Source organism: Rhinopithecus roxellana, chromosome 1 (assembly GCF_007565055.1).
Source record: "Rhinopithecus roxellana isolate Shanxi Qingling chromosome 1, ASM756505v1, whole genome shotgun sequence".
NCBI lineage: Eukaryota > Metazoa > Chordata > Mammalia > Primates > Cercopithecidae > Rhinopithecus > Rhinopithecus roxellana.
The window spans coordinates 195,635,731-195,648,408 of NC_044549.1; the positions used below are offsets into that span (position 1 = coordinate 195,635,731).

At 43.9% G+C, this 12,678-nt stretch overlaps 1 protein-coding gene across 3 annotated transcripts in view; it reads left to right on the forward strand.

The window, feature by feature from the left end:
* The window catches only part of TRAK1 (trafficking kinesin protein 1), a 139,588-nt gene that overhangs the window by 34,993 nt on the left and 91,917 nt on the right, over nucleotides 1-12,678 (forward strand). For all 3 annotated transcript variants that reach the window (XM_030935386.1, XM_030935403.1, XM_030935396.1), the window contains exon 2: nucleotides 1,838-2,032. The gene's annotated coding sequence lies outside the window, so the exon portion shown is untranslated. The remainder of the gene's footprint in view (nucleotides 1-1,837; nucleotides 2,033-12,678) is intronic.

A 12,678-nucleotide genomic window follows, 5' to 3' on the forward strand; every position in this document is an offset into this window, starting at 1 on the left:
ATGTTTAGGAATACCTCATACTTTTGGTTCGTCCTCAGCATCTCCTCTTTATTTTCCCATGCTGTTGTGTGGTTTTATTTGTCACAAGTAATTTTTTTCCCCCTCTCCTCTGCCCCTTCTAACATCTTAGAGAGGGATGGAGACTGAAGAGTGAGTTTGGTCCTCCACTTGATCCGGGTTCTCATTTTTGTTTTCTACTTCAAAGCAACAACATGGTACTGTGACTTTGATAAGAATTGACCTCAGGCCCAGCAAGGTTTCTCATGCCTGTAATCCCAGCACTTTGGGGGGCCAAGGCAGGAGGATTGCGTAAGCCCAGGAATTCAAGACCCACTTGGGCAACATAGGGAGACCTTGTCTCTACAAAAAATAAAATTAGCTGGATTTGGTGGTGTCCATCAGTGGTCCTGGCTACTTGGGAGGCCAAGGTGGGAGGAATGCTTCAGGCTAGGAGGTCAAGGCTGCAGTGAGCCAAGATTGTGCCACTGCATTCCAGCCTGGGCAACAGACACTGTCTTAAAAAAAAATAAGAATCAACCTCAGTACTATTCTTATCTTTTGACTAATTTTTCTTTGTTGAAGACTCATTCCTAGAACAAAATACCAAGTTAAGTCTCCTGTCCTGTCTAGTTGTGTGCACCACAAGCACTTGGTTTATTTATGGGTTGACGGAACCACTGCTGCTCCCATGGTGTCATGGGAGCATGTTTCCCATCATAGGTGTCAAATGCCTTATGCACAATGGGCTGATACAGTGGATGATGCCAGAATTAGTTGATAGATAATGATCACTCACCCATTAGCACTTATTTAATTCAGTGTCTGTGTTCTCCTTTGATGAGTAAGCGCTGGGATAGAGAAGTAAGGTACATGTCCTGGTTATGTTTGCCATGTTGTCATGTTTGCAGTTTAAAGGCCTGCATTAATGTGCTTTGTGTGAATTGGTTCTCTGTCACAGGCATTAGTATGCACCCCCTGAGCACAGCCTGGGCCAAGAGCTATGACGTACAGGTGGTGGATCAAGGGTAGCTGTGTATGGAAGTTTGCCCTCTCCTAACTAGATGAGTCAGATACTGAAATACCCACAAGACACTTAATAAGTCTAGTAACTGAAGTTCTGACAAAATGGCATGTCAGTATAGAAAGGGTAAGAGAGACTAATTCTGCTTGGTGTGCTCAAAACACCAGTATGTCGGGTGGTATTCAAGGTATTCCTTAAAGGATGGGTGCCTATTGGTATAATTGCTGGATGCCCCATAAGGATATAAGTGTTTCAAGGGCAGGACCATGACTCTTATGTTCACCACTGTGTCTCCTATGCCCCTGGTACTCAGGATACAAATGGATGCATGGATGGAAGGAAGGAAGTGTGGATGAATGAACAGATGAATGATTAAATTAAATGAAGGCAACATTCTAGATGGGAGGATAGTTTGAATGGTAAAAGAGTGGCAAGAAGAAGTTAGGAATGTTGGTGAAATTAATACTGGTTTGGCTGACATATAGAACACTTGAAGGAGAATGGCCAGAGAAAGGGTTGGAGGAAAGACTTAACTCAGATGATAAAAGCTCAAAAACTTTGGCTTTTCTTCCTAAATAGTGGACACTAAACAGCAGGAAACATTTGGGTAGGTCTTGGCCGTAAGCGTGCACAATTAATTCAAAGTTTTGAGAATATAATTTAAATTGGAAAAAGACTCCTGACATAGGCTTGTCTGGCTTCTTCATGCTGTAGATAAATAACCAAAGATGGCTGCTATAGGCTACAAGTTTAGTTAACTAGCAGCAAGGCCATAACCATTTCTGGGCTCTCATTTCTTGGTTGTCTTGTCTTTAGATGTGTGCAACAGCACCGATCTTCCGGAAGTCGAGATCATTAGCCTGCTGGAGGAGCAGCTGCCCCATTATAAGTTAAGAGCCGACACCATCTACGGTTATGACCACGACGACTGGCTCCATACACCTCTCATTTCTCCAGATGCCAACATCGACCTCACAACTGAGCAAATTGAAGAGACGCTAAAATACTTCCGTAAGTAGTTGTCCATGTGTGTTGTGATGGCAATGTCATGACTAGTTCTTCTTAGCCGTGGCCCCAAATAAGATCTTGTACTGGCTACCCTGTGCTGTGACTTGTCATCTTTGGAAAGGTGGTCAAAGAAATGCGACTGTAGGGGTTAACCACATGAAACGTCCCAATTTTAAATGTTCTGAATAGACATTTTAGAGGAGTGAGGATCAAGTTAAGATTTTCATTTGAATCAACTTTTTATTTTTTTATTTTTTGAGATGGAGTCTGGCTCCTCTTGCCCAGGCTGGAGTGCAATGGTGCTATCTCAGCTCACTACAACCTCTGCCTCCTGGGTTCAAACGATTCTGCCTTAGCCTCCCAAGTAGCTGGGGCTACAGGCACGCACCACCATGCCTGGCTAATTTTTGTATTTTTAGTAGAGACGGGGCTTTACCGTGTTGTCCAGACTGACCAACCTGGCCACTCCTGACCTTAAGCCACCCACCTTGGGCTCCCAAAGTGCTGAGATAATAGGTGGGAGCCTACTTTTTTTTTTTTTTTTTTTTTTGACTGTACAGAAGAATTTGAAAATGTTCCTATTTCTGTTTCTTCACAAAAGTACCACAAGTCCTTAGAAACTCACTGGGAAGGAGTTTGTCTAAGTTTAAAACCAAAGATATTGGGAACATCCAGTCCGCTCATTTATGTGACACAGAAAAACATGTATACCAAGGCTGATAACTCTCGTGTGAAAGCTCACTAAGCTGGTTATTTGAAGAGTCCAAATACCGCTGCAGCGGCAAACCGGTCATGCTGATGGGCTGCAGAGCAGATACCTGGTAGGGTGAGCAGTAAACTAGGTGAGTGTTTTCAGTGTGGTCATGATGGCCAGGGTGTGAAACTTGATATTGCACACTTGTTAAAAAAAAGGGATAATTTAAAAAATGAATACTTTATGATTCTGATGTTTATTCAAAATGTGCCCTTTTAGAAGAAATTTTACTCCTTAAAAACCTATGGCAGCCAATAATCTATGTATCTATCACTGTGTCACTTAAAAAAAAGGATACCAGTCCTTCTACCTGCAGATAACTTGGTTCAAAATCAGCTTATGTCTCATCTCTACAAATTTTTTGTAATTATTTTTACTAATACAGGCTGATCTCTCCAATATTCTTGAATTTGTGAGATGATTTATAATAAACGAATTGGTTTGGTACTACAAGTTTCTCCTTTAGGGTGTGTCTAGGGATGTTTTCAGGTTCTCTTTATTAGATATTAATAAGAAAAAAGTGTTGCTTGTATTGACCCATAAACCCTACAGAGTCTTTGTGAATACTGCAGATGATCAATTTCAGTAGGGATGATAATAGAATAATCCACACCAGGTTAGTTGTGAAGCATGTTAGACTCGTACTCATATTGAAGTCGAAGCTTTAGAATTTCTAGTGTCTTGTAGCATATAGGAGGCTCCTAGCAAGTCATTTTGTTGATTCATGACGTCTGTACCACCAAGGAGATATGTGGTATTGTGTGGAAAACCGAGTCTACAGTAACCTCCTTGGTAGATTTTGTATTTGCTTTTTTCAGACTGTAGACGTCTGCAAAAAAAAAATTCACAAGAGAACAGCAGAGTTTGTAACAGAATTATTTTTTGGGCCTCTCTGTGTTACCTACCTTTCCTTAGGAGACCCTCTTGTGATTCTGCAGTACCTATCATGGCCATTTCTGTCACAGGAGGCTCCTGGGTTCCACTCATACAGTTTTTTTTTTTTTTTTTTTGAGACGGAGTCTCGCTCTGTCGCCCAGGCTGGAGGGCAGTGGCACGATCTCTGCTCACTGCAAGCTCCACCTCCTGGGTTCAGGCCATTCTTCTGCCTCAGCCTCCCGAGTAGCTGGGATTACAGGCACCCGCCACCACACCCAGCTAATTTTTTTTTTTTTTTTTGTATTTTTAGTAGAGATGGGGTTTCACCGTGTAAGCCAGGATGATCTCGATCTCCTGACCTTGTGATCCAGCTGCCTTGGCCTCCCAAAGTGCTGGGATTACAGGCATGAGCCACCGTGCCCGGCAACTTTTTTTTTTTGAGGCAGGGTTTTGCTCTGTTGCCCAGGCTGGGGTGCAGTGGTGCACATATGGCTTACTGCAGCTTTGACTTCCTGGCCTCAAGCAACCCTCCCACCTCAGCTTCCTGTGTAGCTAGGACTACATGTATGTACCACCAAGCCCAGCTAATTTTTAATTTTTATTTTTTTTGGAGAGATGGGGTCTCCCTATGTTGCCCAGGCTGGTGTCAAACTCTAGGCCTCAAACAATCCTCCTGCTTCAGCCTCCCAAAGTGCTAGGAAATCAGGTATGAGCCACTGCACTTGGCACCATTCATACTTTGATTAATCACTGACATTTACAGTGTAATTGGAAGACCATCCATGGGCAACACTACACAATTTTCAGAGAACATTTGCACAAATTGCCTCATTTCGTTCCTGTAAAATGCCTACAGTTGGGTAGGGCTGGTTTTATTATAGGTGAAATGGATGTGTGAAAGGCTCAGTGTTTACTCCATGGCACTGAGCCACAGTTTCTAAAATCTGTTTAACAGTAGACTTGAGGCTGGGCGCTGTGGCTCACGCCTGTAATCCCAGCTCTTTGGGAGGCCGAGGTGGGCGAATCACCTGAGGTTGGGAGTTTGAGACCAGCCTGACCAACGTGGAGAAACCATGGTGGCACATGCCTGTAATCCCAGCTACTCAGGAGGCTGAGGCAGGAGAATCACTTAAACCTGAGAGGCGGAGGTTGTGGTGAGCTGAGATTGCAACATTGCACTCCAGCCTGGGCAACAAGAGTGAAACTCCATCTCAAAACAAGCAAGCAAGCAAACAAACAAGCAGTAGACTTGAACAGAGAGAGAGTGTCTTTTTTGTTTGTTTGCTTTGTTTTTAATTATACAGTTCGGAAAAAAGAAGAAATCCTGGTGGGTTTGGCAATAGATAACACAACTTATAATAAAACTGGAAGAACCAAAATAAACATTGAGCAGAGATTCTGAAAGTTCTTAGAGCATGCTTACGTCAAAGCCTTAACTTAATTCTGTATCTTCTTCTGTGGTTCCTGTAGTTAGAGCAACGTAGCTGTTTCCTAAATATCTGTCAATTGAACGATCAAGTGTTAACTCTTAAATACAGGACCCTGTAGAGTGGAGCTCTCTCACTGAGGTCCTGCGACCTCTAAAGGGTCTGTAGAGAGAATTTAGGGGTTCCATGCACTTATAAAGGGGAAAAAAATCACACTTTTATTTTTATTAACTTCTAACTGAAATGCAGCATTTCCTTTAATTATGAACATAGACACACACAGGCACAGTGGTATTAGCAGGACCTGTGATATTGTCACCAGTAGAAATCACAGATATTTTCATGTCATGCTTCAGTGGAAGCAGATACTTTGAGTTATTGCCTTTGCTCATCACTGCCATGAAATTACATTTGTTGTTAAATGTGCTAATAGATCTTTTATTTCATGTTACGGTTGGGTAGAGCTGTTTTTATTATAGGTGAAATGGACGTGTAGAAGGCTCAGTGTTGTGGAATACAGTGTTATGGAATATGTCTTATTTTATTTATTTAGATCTTTTATTTCTTTTCTTCTTTAATAAAGAAGCACTTATCAGATATCACAGACTTTTTTGTCGTTGTTCATATCCCAGAGTTTTTCAAGTTTTAGATGCAGTTGTTTTCCTTTGCAGTCCTTTGTATTTTATGTCTTCAAAGCTTTCTTCTGAGGAGGTGTCTGTGAGCCTTGCCAAACTGGCAGAGGGGTCACCAGAAGGCACTGGTTCGGAGTCCTGCTGTGTGCATGGTATCCTTTTTGGGTTTCATGTGTTTGTTTACATGTGTGTAACCCAGGAGATGCTGTGACTCACCAGTGTGTTGAATCAGTTTTGAGGCGTGTGAGAAGACAAGGCAGCCTGCGTTGATTAGGGCAGAGGTTCTCGGTTGTGGGTGGGCGTGGGGATAAGGAGCGCTGGGCTTCTGATATGCTCCCCTGGATGAGAAATCCTACAGAAGAGGGCCAGCTACACATTGCTACGCAGATCAGAGGAGACAGGCCCCTTCCTGTACGTCCTCCCCCTGAGTGGAGAAACACGTCTTTACCTTTTAAATTTGGCCCTCACTTGGCTTCCTAAGAAGAGGCGAGAAAGCTTTGGGCATCCACCTTTGCCAGGTGGTAGAATGACCTTTTCAGAGAAGTTTTAGTACTTCTCCTAGTCCGGTGGGTTTATACCTCCTGAGTCTGAGAAACACAGAAAATTAAAATGACCCACAAAACAGATATACCCACAACGATGGAACATTTGGGAGAAAGCAGAGTCAACATATGGTACTTGCAGTGTGCTGGGTAATCCTCAGAGTGGCCTGAATTTAATACTCTTGCATTCTGCAGATGAGGACGGCGAGGCTCAGGGAAGTTAAGGAAAAGTCACATACCTAGCAAGGTGAGTCAGACCTAGTTTGTCTGGTTTGACTCCATCTCTTACCCAGTATCTCAGATTAGCTACAAAGGGGACAAGAAAACTTCTTGTTTAAGAATGAAACCCATCAGGTGAAATACAAGAAAACCAAAAACCCCGTCAAAACCTTAGTTTCAAAATCTGTCAATAGCTTATTTATTTATAAAACATATGTCTAACATATTGAAAATTCATTTTTTTTCATGGTTCAGGGCATTGTCCCAAGTGACCCTTAGCTTGATACAGCTTAATTTGAAGATGAGGTTTCTTTCTTCCCTGTGATTTTTACCTCCATCCTGTGACTTGTAGGTCACACTTGCCTAATCCCTGGTGGAAATGACAGCGTGTGCTATAGACTTTTGTAGCCATATAACACACAGCAGACACCAGACATGAAAGCTGCTGCATTGGTCTTTGGGTGGCTATGGAACTCTTTTTGGTCCCTTCTTCTAGGGACTGCTGTATGTAACTTTTTGGTTAAGAAGCATTGATTGAGAAAAAAAAAAAAAAAAAAAACTCCGTATCTCACCTGCATATGATCTGCTGACCACCCTCCCTGAGTTTACCTGGAGCAGCTTTTTTCCTAAGAGGAGAAGGTTATGAAGCAGATAAGAGTTTCATAATATTGTTCCATCGTTTGTTTTTACTGTAAAGTAATATTAAGGATTTAGCGAACAGTATTTACTGAGTGACTGATATTCACCTCTAACCCTTTGAGGACTTGTTTGCATTCCAGCTCAGGTTTTCTGACTAAGGAGATAAAAACATCTCCTGGGCTATTTATTTTTTTCCATGACCTAACCCAAGGACTTTGCACTGGGTTGGACCAATGCAGGCAGCTCTTGAGGCCTTCAGTGCCATCCTACCCTGAGTTGCTTACCTTGCTTATGTCGGGGGAGGGAGGGGGGTCTGGAACCTGCATATTAAACCAGCTCCCCTTGCCATGTTAACTTTTAAAAATTGAATTTAAAATTAAACAACAACAGCAAGACCTTTAATCTAGTCCAACCATCGTTGTTCACATGGGCCCCTGAGGTGCGGAGTGCATTGACTTGCTAAGCCTTGCATAGCCAGGGTATGTGGGGCCAGGAATTGTGTGCAGGTCTCGCCACGACTCTAGAGTTGTGTCCGTAAAGTAGAACCTACAGTAATATTATTATACCCCCATTTTCACCTTTGCTTATTCACTTGTGTCCACTGTGTCCACACGGTCACAGGCGTAGCAAGCGTTTATACAGTTGGTTTTATGGATGTACACAACGAACCTCATGTATTTTACTTATACAGGGCTCATCCCAGGAGAGTGGGAATTTACTCAAGGTAAAGCATGAGGAGCCAGAGTATCTGGCATGGGGTTTAATTGGAATCCCTCTACCTCCACCACTGTACCTAGAGGCTCCTCTCTCCCCTCATCCTGTTTGACCCTTGAGCTGGGACGACGCAGTGGTCACTCCCTGCTGGACACTCTCCTGGCTTGACTCCTAGTGCCTCACTTGCTCCCAGAGTTCCCTTTTGTCTCTCTGGATAGTCTTTCCAGCCTCTTTCACCAGTTCTTTCTTTTTCCTCTTCCTCTGAACTTCTAAATCAGTGGCTGTCAACCCTGATGCACCTAGAACTTAAAAAAATATAGTCTGGCAGACGCTGTGGCTCATGCCTGTAATCCCAGCACTTTGGGAGGCCGAGGTGGATGGATCACCTGAGATCAGGAGTTTGAGACCAGCCTGGTCAACATGATGAAACTCCGTCTCTACTAAAAATACAAAAATTAGCCAGGCATGGTGGCATGCACCTGTAATCCTAGCTACTCGGGAGGCTGAGGCAGGAGAATCTCTTGAACCCAGGAGGCAGAGGTTGCAGTGAGCCGAGATTGTGCCACTGCACTTCAGCCTGGGTGACAGAGCAGGACTCCATCTCAAAAATAAATAAATAAATAAACAAATAAAAATAAATAAATTAAAAAAAAATACAGTCCTAGGCCAGGCGTGGTGGCTCACGCCTGGAATCCCATCACTTTAGGAGGCCAAGGCAAGCAGATCATATGAGCCCGGAAGTTCGAGACCAGCCTAGGCAACATGACAAAACTCCGTCTCTACAAAAAATAATTATAATAAAAAAAATACCTGTGTGTGATGGTATGCGTCTTGTAGTCCCAGCTATCAGGAGGCTGAGGTGGTAGGATTGCTTGAGCCTAGGAAGCAGAGGTTGCAGTGAGCCAAGATCATGCCATTGCACTCCAGCCTGGGCAACAGAGTGAGACTCTGCCTCAAAAAAAGAAAAATACAAAAACCAGCCCTGGAACCAGTCCCCTGCAGATACCAAAATCCATGGATGCTCAAGTCCCTGATATGAATTGGAAAAGTATTTGCATTTAACCTGTACACATTTTTCCATATACTTTAAGTCTAGATTACTTGTATTACTTGTAAATGCTATTTTTTTTTTTTTTTTTTTTTTTGAGACAATCTCCTGTCGCCCAGGATGGAGTGCCTTGGTGCCATCTTGGCTCACTGCATTCTCAACCTTCCAGACTCAAGCCATCCTCCCACCTCAGCCCCCTAGTAGTTGGGACTACAGGCACATGCCACCATGCCCAGCCTAAAGTTTTGTATTGTTATTTTATATTGTTTTTTTCACCCTGAATATTTTTGATCCGTGGTAGATACAGAAGGCTGACTATATATCCTCCCTAGGCCCCAACCTCAGGCATAGTCATTCTAATTGATTCTCAGGTGACCGTGATGTACTGCTCTGAATGTTGGCGTGCCCAGCCTGCGTCTGTCTATATCCTCTCTCCCAAAGCTGTAATAACAGCCACATGCTGGTGACTGCCAAATGTATGCCCACCCTGACCTTCCCTTCCTCCCCCAGCCTCATGTACCCACATACTGAGGTTATTAACTCATCCACTGCAGAAAGTAGATTGTTCCCCCTCCACACACATTTGTCTTAATAGATACAACATGGTTTACCCTATTTCCATATCCTCCTGGCCATCCACCGGCCCTGTTAATTCTTCCTCCAGATATATCCCAGACCCATTCTCCGACCTGGCTGCTGCCACCCTTGATGAAGCCACTGCCATCTCATCCCTGGACAGCTGTAACTGCTCTCCCAGCTTCCACTCTTGCTTCTCTGTTGTCCTCTTTGGACCCAGCAGCCTGACTGGTCTTTTTTTGAAATCCAACTGGGTTATGCTGCTTCTTTGTTTCCCATTGCCCTTTGGATAAAATGCAGTCTTCCAAGACTCTGTGACCTGGCTCTTGGGTCTCTATCCAGCCAGCCTCGTTCCACCCTGTCCTTACCCTATAGCAGCCCCACCAGTGCTTCCAGACCCTCGAACACACCAAACTCCCATGACCTTGGGTCATGCCGCTCCCTCGCTACCCCTTTTCCTTTTCTTTTTTTGTTTTGTTTTTGAAGTTTTTATTTATTTCTCTTTCTTTTTTTCTTGAGACTGGTTCTTGATATGTTGCCTAGGCTGCCCTTGAACTCCTGGGCTCAGCACTCCTCCTGCCTCAGCCTTCTGAGTAGGCTGGGACTACAGGTGCATGCTGCTGTGCCCAGCTTCTTTTCTGTTCTTTGGTTCTCAGCAGAAGTGTGCTGTCCATGACATGCCTTCCTTGACCACTCCATCTGTGGCATCCCCCATCTCTGTTGCCTTTTCCTGCCTTCATAGGTTTCATCACTCTTTATTTGCCAATAATGGTAATAATGACTCACATCTACTGAGTGCTTACCACTTGTCAGGGTTGTGCTAAATGCCTTACCTTTATGAGCACTGCAGGACATAGACTCTAGATTTGTTGTAGTACATAACCCTCTTTTCGATTAAATGATTTTTCAAATATATTACAATTGTTTTATCTAAATTGAATTGGCCTTTTAATCCCTAATTGTTTTTCAAGATATTAAAGTTAGTTTACATAGATTTAACACTCTTTTATAGCAATGTAAATGGACTTAAAAAATTTTATAAAGAACACTTTTAATGCTATACATGAAATAATAAACACAATGATATAATTACATTAATCAACAAAACAGGCGTGAACAAACAGGTTGGGAACATACACACGACCATTTATCCATTGGGAAAATGCTCAATTCACAAGAGCCCAGATGCCGAGGCACGTAAGACAGTCGTCAGCTGGCTGGCAGTATCAGCAGGCTGTGGGCCCGCCCTTCCTTCCTTCCTTCCTTCCTTCCTTCCTTCCTTCCTTCCTTCCTTCCTTCCTTCCTTCCTTCCTTCCTTCCTTCCTTCCTTCCTCCCTTCCCCCCTTCCCCTTCCCCTTCCCCTTCCCCTTCCCCTCATCTCCCCTTCCCTGCCTCCTTCCTTACCTTTCCTTTAACCTTTCCTTTCCTTTTTCCTTTTACCTTACCTTACCCTACCTTAATCTTGCTCTATTACCCAGGCTGGAGTGCAGTGGTGGCGATCATGGCTCACTGCAGCCTCAACCTCTTGGCCTCAAGTGATCCTTCTGCCTCTGCCTCCCAAGTAGCTGGGACTACAGGTGCATGCCACCACACCCAGCTAGTTTTTAAATGTTTTGAATGTTTTGTAGAAACAGGGTTTTGCTATGTTGCCTTGGCTGTCTCATGCTCCTGGCCTCAAGTGATCCACCTGCCTTGGCCTCCCAAAGTGCTGGGATTACAGGTGTTAGCCACCTCGCCTGGTCTTTTTTTTTTTTTTTTCTTTAGAGACAGTCTTTCTCCCACAACCAGGCTGTAGTGTAGTGGCCTAATTATAGCTTACTGTAGCCTTGAACTCCTGGCCTCAGGCAATCTTCCTGCTTTCCCTCCCAAAGCTATGGAACTACAGACAGGAGCCACCATGTCCGGATGGTTTTTGGGGGCTATGGCAAGTGCAGGCTTGTCAGAGGAATTAGTGGGGAAGCAGGGATTAGTTAGGAAAACCTCTCCACTTCTTGTGTTTCATGCCAGGCAGTGTTTGTAACTTCAGAACCTGCCCTTACCTCGCCTACCTGCCATGTTATGCTCATTTCAACTACTATCCCCTGCTGTATAGGGAGTGCCTTGAGGGCAGAGATCATGTTAGTTTTGTTCCCCCTTCTATACAGAGGGTGGAGCCCAGGACCTGGCCCAGCTGAAGGAGGAGTGTGCTGCTGTTGTCTCTGTATTTCCAGGTACTCCTTGTTGATCTCTAGCCAAGACGAGGAGCCTCCTTATGAGATGTCATCTTCTGAGCTCTTTTGATGGAGGGAATACCAGAGTGATGATTGAACATGGAAAGTCTTGGCACAGTGGCTCACGCCTGTAATCCCAGCACTTTGGGTGGCTGAGATGGGAGGATTGCTTGAAGACAGGCATTTGAGACCATGCTTGGCCACCAAACGAGCCCCCTTTCTACAAAAAAAGAAAAACAAAACAAAAACAAAAAACCGTGAAAAGCCTCATCCAGAGTATTTCCCACTGAGAGTTTTGCTTTCAGCCTGTATTTGTGTGGAATTAGACTGTGTGGGAACATTCTAGCTCTCCTCCTCCTCTGACTAGTCATCCCTGGCTTTTTGTCTTTGTTTTTGGTTAAGTCCCCTTTTCTTTTTGGTGTGCTTAGATGTGGACATCTGTCAGTGCTCTGGCTTGGGGTCTCCTCTTGCCTACATCTTCTTTGCTTTGGCTGTTGCCTCTCTGCAGGTGATGGCTATGTTCCTCTCTACTGCCTGGATATGTTGCCGGAATCTCATAGAAACTGAACGTGTGCTTGTCATCCTCACACTAGCTCTTCTTACCATCTGCCTGACTTCCATAGAAGCCCGATGTGGACATGCGCCAGGCCCTCACCAATGACCCTGTCCATTCTCAGAGGTGCCTTTACCTGCTCTCCTAAATCCATAGATACTAAATTTGTACCTCAATCCTGGTTCTGAAACCTGTTTCTCTGTCATCACAAAGAAATCATGGAGCCTCTCTGTAGTTTGGTTTCCTTTTTTGTGGGTTTAAGGAAGATTCTGTGACTTTGTTGGTGATGACATGACATTGGGAGATAGGGTCCATTTCTGATTTTCAGAGAGAGGAAGTAAGCATGTGTGTCACTGTTTTAGAGAATTGTGGCACCTACCCTGTTCTTCAACTCTTGGTGCCTGGCCTTGTAATGAACACAAATGATCTTTAAAAGAAGTTAGATTTTAAAAATAATAT